At 38.3% G+C, this 13,646-nt stretch overlaps 1 protein-coding gene across 9 annotated transcripts in view; it reads right to left on the reverse strand.

Annotated features, from left to right (window-relative positions):
* Positions 1 to 13,646, reverse strand: part of THRB (thyroid hormone receptor beta) — a 152,763-nt gene that overhangs the window by 69,345 nt on the left and 69,772 nt on the right. The window lies entirely within an intron of this gene.

Below are 13,646 nucleotides of genomic sequence, written 5' to 3' on the forward strand. Positions count from 1 at the left end.
TTTGTGAGCAGGATTTGCATAAGAACAGGGTGAAGTAGTGAAGGACAGCAACGATCAAAAGGGTTTTCATCTTATAGAGGTTTATATAAATTCTGGTATACTAGAGTGTCCTGCTAGATCCACAAGTCACGCTGGCTCTTCTTCCCAACTAACTTATATCCATTTCATTAGAACTGTTATCATGGTCTTCTCAATCACCTTTGCACAAAACTAAGCAGCTGTGCTTTGCTAAAACCTTACTAAGATCTCAAGCTTCCCATGCCTTTGCTATTTCTTGATACTCCTGTCTGGACTGTCTCTTGTTGCTCACTCCCTCTCCTATAATATAAACTGGAGCAGGTGCTCCACCTGGGACCTCAGCAGGTCAAAGTAATTATGCACATATTTTGCAGTCATTACTTAGGGCAATCTACACATTAACTACTCATTATTCTCCCTGAAGTAAGTCTGCTTTCAGTTTATATTAAACTATGCAGCAATCACACTGCAAGAGAAATAAAAGCGTCCATTTACGTAGCTCACCTGGAGTAGCTGCTTTGTCTCAAGTTTTGAGGTGACATTTTTCCAAACTATTACCGTCAGCATATGCACACATACAAATGTACACATTCCCCCATTTCAGACCTAATGTCTACATCCATCTGCATAAGACTGTTAAAATTTTAACAGTTCTGCACTTTACTGAGATCTACCAAAGACAGAAAATGTCAGTGTGCATTTCTGCAAACAAAACTTAGCTTTGTAAGATCATCTTTTTCAGCTATCTGGAAGCAATCTAGATTTATTTTATTATTGTAATGGACATTTTTTATTATTGTAACAGAGTAGATGTCATTATTGTTCACCAAACAATATTAAATGAAATATTGGACATTCTTTTACAGGACTTATTAACATATCACAGCATCAATTTTCATTCACAGTGCAGAAAAGGTCAGTATGCAAATTGCAATATGCTAAAAATGGAACTGCTCTGAGTAATGCCCAATCAAGTTAGTGAAACTACATCCTGAAGACAAAGTTTGGCTTTTTGTTTTACCTCTGATATTTTGAATCTGTTCTAAAGACTAATGCGGGATTCAAAATGTCAGGGAGAAAAATGAGAAATTAAGCAATGTAGAAATAACATTTTCAGTCATTATGCAGAATCTATTTATACAGTAGAAATCTTTGCATGCCTTTTTCTGTGAAAAAACACATTTGATTATCCATCGGGTTTTCTGCTTTTAATTTTAACATATTTCTATTTAAATTTGTATAAATTGTAAAATTACTTATTACTTCTACATACATGTTAGATGAACCTTAGAACAACATCAGCATAATTTTTTTTTAATCAGGGAAGCAAGGATAATAATCTTTTAAGCCGTTTCAATACACCTATATAATTCTGAAGAGCAGTCTAGTCAGTATGATCTCAAGCCTCTTGTAGGTGACAAAGAATTTTGTAATTTTTTTTTTCCAGAAATTGTGAAATTTTAACATCCTATAAAACCACAAGTAAAATGATACAAAGAAAGAATTATTTTCATGAATGCATGATTAGAATATTTTTCTTCTTTTTAATATCTGAGATCTTCAGACAGATGGGGAGGGAAAAGTATATATTGTGATGTGCAATATGCATCCCATACTTCACATGCAAGTTTGTAACCAAGAGAACAACTGAACTATATACAAAATATGTAGCAGTTATTGTATCTAGAAAGTACCTGGCAAACTGGATAATTTAGCATATTTATGGCCACAACACTGGTGCTTAGTAGCTAACAGGCATAAGTTTTCCTGGGTAAAATTCCTTTAGAATAAATAGAGGCATAAATCGGTACGTACAGCAGTTATATGTACATACATCTGAATCCACACATTCAAAATGTCATTTGGGACTAACCCATTCTGGAATAAAACGTTATGGAAGACAGTCTTGTTACAGCAAAGTCCCCACATGAACTGCCTTTATTTATTAAGGAGGGCTTCTGTTCAGAATAAAGCTGCTTACATTTGTAATTTTTCCCAGCTTAAAATTTCATACAGGCTTCACTCCTTCTATTTTTCAGATATGCTCTCAGTGTTTTCCTTTCTTAATTACCAGTAAGAAACTGCTAGATGCTTCTATCAAAGAGTTACAACATTGGTAGGCTTTAATCTATCTTCACTTGTTCTTTATATTATAGGGTTTTTGGATCATGTCAGAAAAAGATGCATCTGAGGATGGAAAATACTCTGCTGTTATACATGTTTTAAGACTACAGACATGAAAATCTGGCAGGTAAGAACAAAGGCCACGTTACTTGGATGCAGTCCTATGTACAGTGAAACATGGAGAATATGACATTTTTCTCTGTCCCCTTCCTAAAAATTCCCAATGTTTGTTTTTGACCTATGATGGATGTTCAGCTGTTACATTTATAAAAAATCTGTAAGACACCAGCACTTTTTTCCTAAGTGGCTGTAAGTCCACTATGATTGCAATTCTTCCCTTTTAAAAAATATTAACATTTATTGTGACTTAAATCTTAAATTTATACATTAAATTATATTTAACCTTATAAACCTTAAATCGTATATACATTTTTACAGAAAGTAAAAGCAAGATCTGAGCAAATGAAAGTACAAAATTAGAATTATAAGGGGAAGGAAAAAGCTTCCACAAATTAACTTTCTCTTGAACTTTCTCTGCCATCGTATTGCTCAGTTACACTCAATACTGTCAAATCCTTGTACAATTCTTCCCAGTTTACTCAAGCACCACCATCAGGCTTTATTCCTTCAATATTAACCCCTTTTTCCTTATGTTGGATTGATGCCTTACAGGACTCCCCCACTGTAAAACATGATGATTTACTTCCTATTGCTTCCTAACCTGCTATTAATTCACTACAAGAGTTTCCCTTTCAGTGCACAGCAGCTTTAATTCTCCGTAAGCCTCCAGGAAAGAAGTCTATTAATAACTTCTGGAAATTCAAGTAGATTATAACCAGATCATAATTTTAACCCAAATCATTGCCTCCCCTAAAGAATTGGGTAGATCTGTGAATTTTGACCCCTTCCTATTAAGCCAGGCTGTTTAGCCTGCATGATGAACAACACAACCCTAAACTATAATTGACTCCCTGTTCCCATCCTTTTCATGCTGAAGCACTGAACTGTAGAGCTGTGGTTTCAGAGCACTCATCCTGATCAGCTCTCTATGCACATGTGACAGTCTGGCTGTCAGAAAATGAAAAGTTCTGAATTATGGAATGGTTTTTTTTAACAAGACTGTTATTAACCATATCTGATTTTTATTTTCTTTTATTTCTCCAATGCTACAAAAAGGAATGGAGCTGTGGGAGAGAGGAGAAAGCTCTTGAAAAGGAGAAGGTAGCTTTCCTAGACTTCATTACTAAGGAAACCAACAAGCCTAATACCAATGGAGCAGCCCAAATTGAGGGCTTCCTAGCTCAGAAGAGACATCCAAGTTTCGGGGGACAGCAGAGAAAGACATCTCCAATGGAAGTCCCTAAGGAAACAGGCGATTTCATTTGGTGCTCCAGCACAGTGATAAAGCAATATTGTCACAGTGTACCTGATACTTGAGCAGTAGGTATGGGCTGATGATTTAATATTGAGCTTTTACTGCCATGTCTAAAGAATTTTGGCTGTCTGGTAAAGTGGATAGCAGACACAGGCCAAAGTACAGTTATTCACATCCAGTTTTATGGTTTGTTTTTTCTCATGTTATGACATGAGACACAAAAAACAGAGCACAAAGGTTTCTGTGTGCTTGAACTGACAAATGTAGAAAAGAAAAATCCATGGTGATATGACCATAAGTATTCCAGTGCTTATCTTTTGATATAACTGTTCAAATATTTTCATAGATACAGGTATATGTACATAGAAAAAAAACAGAAATAGCTTATGTTTCACTTTAGATAACAATTACAACATAGTCAAAATGGCTCACTTGCAACATCCTATATGGAACTATGATATCCTTTTAAGTGATTATTTTCTTATAGACTCATATTCATACAAATAAATTATAAACAAATATGCTACTGCTGCTAGAAGGGGTATTTTTTCCTGGTTTTGTAACTATCATTTTACCATAAAATTCACATGGCTCAGTCTTGGTAAAAACACTTCAAGGCAGGAATATAAAAGCCACAGCCACCTTTCCTAAAGATGTTTTCCAAGCAAAATCCAGGTTCCTGTTCCCAGGATTCTAAAGTTGGCAGGCAGCTGCTTTTCCTGTAACAGTCTGAGCAAGATCCCAAATGTGAAAAAATAACAAGCTCTAAGAATATTCAGGTCTAGAAATGCATGTTCCATGAGAACTTTGAACTAACCTTAAATTGTATATACATTTTTAAAGAAAATAAAAGCAAGGTCTGAGCAAATCAAAGTACAAAATTGGAAGTGTAGGGGGAAGGAAAAAGCTTCCACAAATTAAACTGTTCTGCACTACAGAATTTTGCACAGAAGCCGCAAATAGGTAGGTTAGAAAACAAAAGAACATGAAAGAGTTGAAAAGTGAAACAATATAGGTTTAAAGAGCCAAGATTAATCATCCTTCTTTCCTTTGAAAATGAGCATTCCACAAAGGCATCACCAAAATGCAAGTAAGATGCCACAATAAAAAGAATTATTATGTACCAACAAATACTTAGTGTTGGAAGAGACATCACAAAAACTGCATCACAGCCTTGAAATAGATATTTAATTCCACAGCCAATCCTTAGTTTAAATGAGTACAAAGAAAAGTGGTTTAGATGTCATTTTCTCTGTTTAACTCACAAAAATAGGCATTGTTTTAAATTTCTTTTTCTGTGGTAACAAACCCAGAAGAAATAGGGTTATGCGTTTTTTGTACATCAATGCATACCTTTGTTACATTAACCTGAAAGTATTTTTTGTCCTAGATCTTTGAACTGCATACACAAATATCAGAGAGGCAAATATCACAGATAAAAAAGAACCTGGTTTAGAAACAGAATTTCTGCCATGACGTACCACAAGGAGAGTTAACTTTTTACTTTCCAAATAAAAAAAATTGAAATACTGAAACAATCTTTGAAATGTTAATATTTAATTCTTTAATAGCATCCTCAGAGACTTTCCAACTCTCACCTAATTTGAGGGTAATAGGTTACAGCAATTTTTATTGCTGCACTGGACATAATTCTTTTTTTGTGTTCTTTTATGTTACGCCAAAATTGCCTGAGTGCATATGAGTAAGTTTAGGTAGAGGGAGGGGGTTGGTTGTTGGTTTGGCATTTTTTTTTAAGAATATGTACACATTTGAAGAAATGCTTTTGCTTTCTGGCTTAGTTTTTAACAAGCAACATTTCTGACCATGCATCATCTCACTATTGTTTCTCTCTGCACCCGCTGCATCTGCTCTGCAGAACTTCCCAATTTTATTTTTTTTTCCCTGTAAATCACATTGCATTTTGCATGCAAACCTTACACAGAACTGAAAAGAATTTAATGAAATGTCCTCCCATCCCAGAGCTGTGATCTGCATGTGAGAAGGTGGCAGTGATCTGACCCTGTCTGGGCTCTGCATTCGCCTCTCCCTGCGCTGTTCTGGCAGAGGAAAGCCCAGCAGAAAACTGCTGGCTTCCTTCAAAAAACTCTCTAAATGCCACATCTTGAAAAGCATAAAAAGGAAACTTATGCCCTTAGAAACCCATTTACTGTAACAGAGCCTGAAAAGCAGCAAGAGAAGAGGCAAAGAGAGGACTCACCAAGATACATCCTGATGTAGGGGGAAGAGTTTTGGTAGCAGCCATCAATAGTTTCTGCTTCTCTCCTCTTTTCCTTCCTCAGTCCCCCCCCACTCCTAATTTCCCCATTTAAGGGAGAAAATAACAAGGCAGAAGAAGCCAAAAGACTTTCATGACATAAACAATAAGGCCTTCCTGTGCCAATATTTCCTTTAAAAACACTTGCCAATAAAGCTCCTGGAGGCCAGCAAGAGAAAGAAATGCCGAAACAGCCATGACATGAACTTGGCATATTTTCTGACTCACTCACTTCCCTTGAGACAATTCCTCCAAGAGAATGTTGAAGGATAATGGGAAAAGAAAATTTCTTCCAGCGAAAAGGACTTCAGCTGCCCGTGCATACAAGAAAACTGCCAATTAACTTTATTTCTGTTTACCTACAGCCTTGCTCACACAGCCACCTCCACTGGCATGTTTCCTGACTCACAGACTCATGTTTGTACATTCATCTTGTAAACCCGGTGTCTGAGACAGACAAGGAGATTAAAAAAAAAATAATCTGAGAATCCTTGACTCCAAATTATTTCTGAACAGCAGAGAGAATGATCAATAAATGATAAAGGGTAGCCAAATACTTGGCTGCTTCACATATTAAATCCATATTTCCCTTTTCTTTATTCCTACTATTTATACTTATAATTTCTCAGAGCCAGACACGCTAGTCTATAAAACATTAAGAATGTTCATATTCCTTCAGATAGCTGTAATAAAAGATTGTCAAGATTACTGTGTCTCATCAACCTATCTCACTTTGAGTAATACCATGTTTTCAAAAATAAATGGCATGTTAAGAAGCAGAAATTAAAATCTCCTTAGAAATCAGCACCTTACACGCACACACATGCACTCAGCCAGTCACTCAGTCCTGGGGTGCACAGACCCCGCCTGTGGCTCACGGGCAGGCACGCAGGGCTTTGCCTGTCTCCTCTCACTCTCGCCTTCATCTGTCACCTCCAGCACAGAGGACCTTTCCCAGGAGGCTGGAGCCAGCTCCTGAGGGGCAGCACAGGAGGAGACCAGCACTGTACTGATGGCAGGGGCAATGTGAGGTCTCCTCCACCATGGGTAGAACTGCAGTGGCTCCCACTCTTCCAAAGGCAGGGGCAGGATGGCAAAACGTGTCTGTGGCCAGGCTCTGCTCCAGGGCTGCTACCCCACTGTGCTCCCCTCTAATGCCAGACCAGGCAGAAACACCCACCTCAAGCCAAGCCAAACAGAAATTGTTGCTTTGGGGGGCTGTTTGATTAGCAGTCCCAGTACTGCCATGTGGGACACCAGCTCTTCCTTCCAGGTGTACCTAAGCCAGGGGACCACGCAGGGTCCCACCTGTCTGTGCCCCTCCAGGAACCTTTTACCCTGTCACCATGTGAGCTCGTCTCACTCTGTTTCTAGGAAGGCAGAGGGAACTGCCAAGTGCTCCTTGCCCAGCTAAGGGCTCTCATTGTTGCTGGGGTTTCTTTGGTTTCGCATTCAACTCCTCAGATTAGCATCAGAGTCTCACATATCAAAATAACCACCAGTGAGGATTTGCTGGCCTGCTCAGAAGAGAGGGCTCACCATACCTACAGCTGCATAATTTTACTGTAATGTAGTCTGATATCATACACCCCTGGTTTGTACTCTCATAACCTGCTTGCTGCTTCAGCACTTGGGCTTGGACTTGAGTCCCCAGACTCTCCTCTAAGAGTCCCCCTACGCCTGCAGCCACTCAGCAATCACAGCTAAACCAGTGCCACCATACTGGTCTTATGTGTTTTTTTTCTAATTTTAATAATTTTGGGGGCATTCCTAGCGAGTATGGCTCTGCTGGTAAAATGTATAAATGGTATGGGATGGTCTAATGGATACAATCTACATTTTTAGTTACCTACTAGCTCACCTTTGCTCCACCATGACTGCTGGTCACCCTGTCAAATCACACACACACGTGCACACACCCCCATATGATTCTTTTTTCTTATGCATCTTTTTCTGCCCACTTACAAAGCTAACAGTGGTTTGTTTTTAGGTTTGTTTTCAGCAAAATCTGAGAATGTATGTAATTTTTTTGTAACACCACCGGGGTAAGCCATCTGTGGTTGGCTGGCAAACTCTGAAATTCAGGGCTGGGGCAGAAATATTTAGGAGTCAAAAAAAGCTGACTTGCTCAAGAAATTAAAGCCCTTCTGACAATCTTCCAGAGAGCCCCTGAGGAAAAGGGAGGGAACTAGAGAGAGACTCAAGGAAAATGGATGGGAGCCCAGCGTTGAGATTCACGCCAGAATGGTTCCTGGCCAAGAAGGAAGGTTGGCAACTAGACAAACACAGGCTTTCATAGGCAGCATTGTAAACAAGACATTAAAAATATTAATCCATTTAGATTTCAAGCACTGAGATGAGATTTACTTAAGAAGCAGAATTATGCTGGTAATGGCTCCTCAAACATTTCAGCTGAATGTCAAAATTTTTGCTCAACTGTATCAAGTGAAAATACAAGGAGCTGTTGACACTACAATATTCAAACATTCAATCGTACGGCTGGGCTGGAAAAACACAGAGAAAAGCAAAGGAATGCAGAAACTCAAGCCCTCTCAAGGAAACTGCATTCACAAATTATTTTTACCTTCATTTCTATACCAAAATAATAAATGGAAGGGATGTAATAATTTTTTTTAAACCAAACTTCCTTTCAGAAACCTTTTCAAATCAAACATAAATCACTTCCACCAACATACTTTGTTTCCAGGTAGACCCAGTCATGTGGAACAGAATGTCTTTCGTGTGAAAGAAAGTTTAAGTAAACTTTGAACACCTAGAGTTTTAAAAATGTTTTTTCTTTCCTGCAAGAATCAGCATGTCTCCCCTTTTCCCCTTAGAGAATATACACCTATTCTAAATGATGGGATATTTTCATTTTCTGTTTAATGGATTGGATAAGTAATTTCTCACCAAAGCAAACAGGCACTCAGGAAAACTGAAGTACAGAAACACATGCTTTTCTGGTGCACGTGGCAAGTGCCAGATCACCTTAAGCCTGCCACACCAGGAGATTCACAAATCTTCTTCTACAGACTGGTGAGCAGGGGCAAGCATGTCAGGGGAGGCCCACAGGGAAGATCAAGTGCCTTAAACAATGAGAAAAATATAAGATGGAATTACTATATGGGATTCAGTAACTCAGTCAGGAATGAGAAGATGCCCGTATTGGGTTAGAGAAAAGACTAATATTTGTTGAATTAATGAGGTTGATCCTGCACACAAGTCCATGTGCACAGCCTGTGCTCAGGAGAGATCTTTTTCCCCCTCTCAGTTGTACCAACAATCATTGTAAAATGCCAGGCACAGAGGAACTGAGGTATCTCCATTTCAAGCACTAAGATTATTCTAAGGAAAAGATAAACATTCTCCATTACCTTTGGTCACTTAAAAAACCACATTAACTTAGTGAAAAGGATAGGACAGAAAGAATCCCATCTCTTCCAAGGATATATCTATCAGAATTATATTTCTTATTAGGGTCTTTAAAAAAAGAGAAAAAAAAAAAAATCCAAACCAAACCACACAAACAAAAAGCCAAACAAACAACCCCCCCACCAAAAAAAAAAACCACAAACAAACAAACAAACAAAACCACATGAACCAAAAAAACCCCACAAAAAAACCCTAACAAAAAAGCCACAACAAAATAACAAAAAAAAAACAAAACAAAAAAAAAAAAACCAAACCAAAACAAAAAAACTCTCTAAGCTCTTTCTTGCTTATATGCATAGCCACTCATAAAATTATCTTAAGTGCTCCACAGTATCTGAAATGGAAGATCTGAGCAAAGGAAAACCTCAAAGTAGAGTTAAACAAGGAACTGCCTCCTTCTGCTTAAGAATGAAAAAAAATAGATTAAAGTTTAAAGAATCTTCAATTTTGTAACAGTTTAAACATTTAAATGCAAATTAAAGTAGCAACACATGAATTATAGAAATTCTGTAGCACTCCTATATTCTGAATCACACTATGAAATTTGCTTTCTGCAATCTCAATGGAAACAGAATGAAATACTGGCATCTCAGGGATTTTGAAATTATATACAAGCAGCACACTTAATAACACCAATTTTAATAAGTTAGTATTCTATATCAGATGCATATTCCAAAATGTTCTAGCTGAAGCTATTCTTATGCAAGCTATTTGCCTATTACACACCACAACTGGTGTAACTTCACCGTCCAGGGAGGCATTTTCACCCCGTGGAAGGAGAAGCCATTAGGAAAACGCTGCTTGGCAAACAGTAGCTCACACACTGGAACTGCAACATTATCCTGGCTTTCCTACATATTAAGCACAGGACTATGTTCAAAGTAAACATGCGGTCATAATTAAATAATAATTATGACTAACATTTGTGTAACACCATTCATCCAGATAGTTTAAAGCATTAGGTAAATCTGTAAACAAAAGGTCTAATCCTGCACCCTTTACTCACATAATGCCAGGCATCAAACGGGCTGTGTAGATCTTGTCTGTGCACAGACCTAATTGCTCTCAATTAACTCCATGTGTCAACACCTATTCCAGAGCGTCGGGTTCCTGTTTAGCTTAATTCTCTCACTGCTTACTACAGGTGAATGTAGTGTTTCTTGATTTAATATCACTTCCACGGACACTTTCCTACATGGATCCCACAGGGCTTTTAAAATATTCATGCAGCCTCACTTCTCCTACACACTTCTAATAGAACAAATATTCTTTTACAGATGAAGAAGTTCACTTGTTGGTACTACACTTCGGGGACTGACCGTCACATCTGACTTGCAACTGTAAATCCAAGACCTACAGTTGCTATTCTCATACCTTAATCACACAAATAGCCTTCTTCATCCATCATGCTCCAGAGTAAAACCACAGGAAATGGTAAGGACAGGGGAAAATTCTGCAGTTTCTAAAAATAAAATATATTCACAAGCAGACATGCTCAAACCACTTTCATGCATCTGTAGTACAAACGTTGTCTGTCGCAGAGAACCAAAGTTTCTAACTGGTAAAAAAAGAAATTAAAAATCAGGAACAACCTGCAGACTATTTTGTGTCAGTCTGCCTTGACAGTCAAGCAATTGGAGAACAAGGAGAGGGATCAGGAATACCTGAGTCAGATTTCATTTTGGCTCTGCTATGGACAGTTACTTAAGTTCTTTGCTTCGGCAGCAGTATCTGCAAATCAAGCCAAATCATCTCTTTCACTTATGAATCTTTTGAAATTCATGAAAATCCCTATGACTCTTTGAAGACAAATACTGTTTACCAGCACCAGCTGTTACTTAGCTTTTAACATTTTTCATCTTTTATCTTAAATTTTCCATAGAAGAAAGTCATGGCCACAATACACTCACACCGTAATTTAGTGTATTTTCCTTCCAATTTTAATTCTCCTTTGCAAGATTTTAACTCTTATATTTATTCCATGTAACTTAGGCATAAAACAGAAAATATTTTTTTTAGCACCAAACAAAAGCACTGTAAAATATCATCAACTGCTGAACTGTCAGCAAAGCTCACACTAGCCTGGCAGTAAAATAGAATTTTCCCCTTTTAATTTTCAGATGAGTTTAGGCATTTGTCCAATGTGTTCATTCAAAAAATATCCAACAAAACAATAATTGTCTCATCTAAGCACAATGTGGTCGAACCTGAAAAGAATCTAGTGTCACAACAGCAATCCCTACTAGAAAAAACAATCCTGAACTGTAGAAGGATTTCTCATTAATTCAGAAAATGCTGCACAGTAATTAGCTAGTCAAGACACAGTTCTCCTACAGTTATGCACTCTGAATTCCATATACAGATAGCATTCGTGGACCCCTTATGAGTGAAAATGTGAATATTAATGATTTAATCCACAACATACAAACAGATTTATTTTAATAAGCAGTGGAAAGGACATGCTTATATTAAACTGCATTGTCTTCATGTGCAAGGGTGGGGATGGAAAGGTTTGCTTCTGCCATCAGCTATACAGGCAGCATTTGTCAGCAGCACAAATGAGCAGCAGGCAGATGAGTTCTCTCAACCTGTCCAGCCAAGAAAGCAGTAGAGGTGCTGTGCAGTCTCCTGCCAGGACACCCAGAGCAGTGCTTCTGCTCACCAGCACTTCCTCATTCATTTCTACAGTGCCTAGGACAGGACTGCAGCAGTGTGAGCCAAGCAGTCTCTCCCTTCCCATGGATCAGATCTTGACAGCTGTGCAGAGACCAAGGCTAAACACTGAGCCAAGGCAGAGAAACCAAGAGCAACTCCATTCAAAACTGGGCTGCAGCCTCCTCTACTCCTTATCTGTTGCCCTTCTTCTGAGGTCAAGCCAAAATGAGCCCATAATCCTGCTGGCAAGAGCACCTCTGGCACTGCTCCACATCTTCATTTACACCAGGGGCAGACAGCACAGAGCCCAGACAGGGAAAGGATCCTGAGGGAAAATGAGTGTCATGCTGCTGGGCACCACAGGGCTGCCTATAAATACAGACTCCCAACACCACCTCTTAGCAAATCTGTAATCCTGCAGAATTTGTTCACAGGAAGCTGAAAATCATGCCACGCAGGGTACAATTCACTGATGCACCACTAAGCACAGCACTGGGACAATTTGAGCAAGGCTTTGATAGAGGCTTCTTGTGGCACTGAATTTCAGCCAGGAGGGCTAGGAAACTATCTGAAGTGAAAATGAGTGGTACATTAAAGAAAAGCACACAGGACAAACAGGCTTGGTAGTTTGGATTTCCAGAGCTGCTTATGTGTGAAAACCAATTATCAGATTTGACACAATGGCAGGCTAGCCCATGATTTCAATTCCCTTCAGTGGTAACTGCCATTTGCTTGGAAAGCTCTTATGTTTAATGCTAGAAATACAAAATCAACTCTACCTGAGATACAAGGTATGATAGTCAAAATAGACAAAAAAAGTTGTAGTTAACATTGTGGTAGGTTATAAATTGCAGTATCTCAGGACTGCTCCTGTTAGGAAAAGCAACAGCTCCAGAGGATAATAACCATCTCAGGCATCTTAGCTGAATGCCCATGAGTCACTATTGGCTATAAATGCATCTAGAGAAGACAATAAAAATGTTAAGGGCAGAAAGTAAGTAAAAACCTTTTCTGAATCTAATTAGGACAAATGAAAGTACAAACTTTTATTTCCCCTTAGTTTTTGAAACAGTCACTTCTTGTTGCTGTAACTGACTCACTATCACTTCCATCATTTATTTATCACATGACTCACAAACACACACTGGTACTATCCAGGTTTATCATAACACTGATTTTAAAATTTCATACACTGCTATTTTGGGGCTCTTGCATCCCAGAAGATGCAATACTCCAAATCCCTGCAAGCACAACATAAACATCCCCATGGTAGACTTTTCTGAGATGGAAGTAAATGCAACACACAGTAAATATGCAAATTTAATAGCAAAACAGTTTTTCAGACCTGACCAAAGCACTGCTTGCATTTAACATCAAACAGGTAGAAGCCATTCTTTTAAGAGAGATAACATTTCTGAGTGAAAACACGGAGCAGCTACAGTGGAGATCCTTTTGTTAGTCTAATTTCACTGGATAGATTTTCTCTGGGCTAAATGGAAAATGACTACAGTGATTTGTTCAGGTCTCACATCTGAGCACATCATGCTCTGTACTTTTCTCAAAATAAACTTTGAAGAAGAATTTTATTCTGGGGTGCAGCAATCTAGAAAAAAAAAAATCTACCAGCATCCTCAGGAATTTTCTCCATCATTAGGGTGCAGCAGAGGCCATTGTCCATTAAGAAGTGGCAATTCTTGGCTATTTGTCTTTGAAATGCTGCATACCATGATACCTCAAACCTTCACACTGAAAACTTTCATGAAGGAG

This window comes from Erithacus rubecula (genome assembly GCF_903797595.1).
Source record: "Erithacus rubecula genome assembly, chromosome: 3".
Lineage (NCBI taxonomy): Eukaryota > Metazoa > Chordata > Aves > Passeriformes > Muscicapidae > Erithacus > Erithacus rubecula.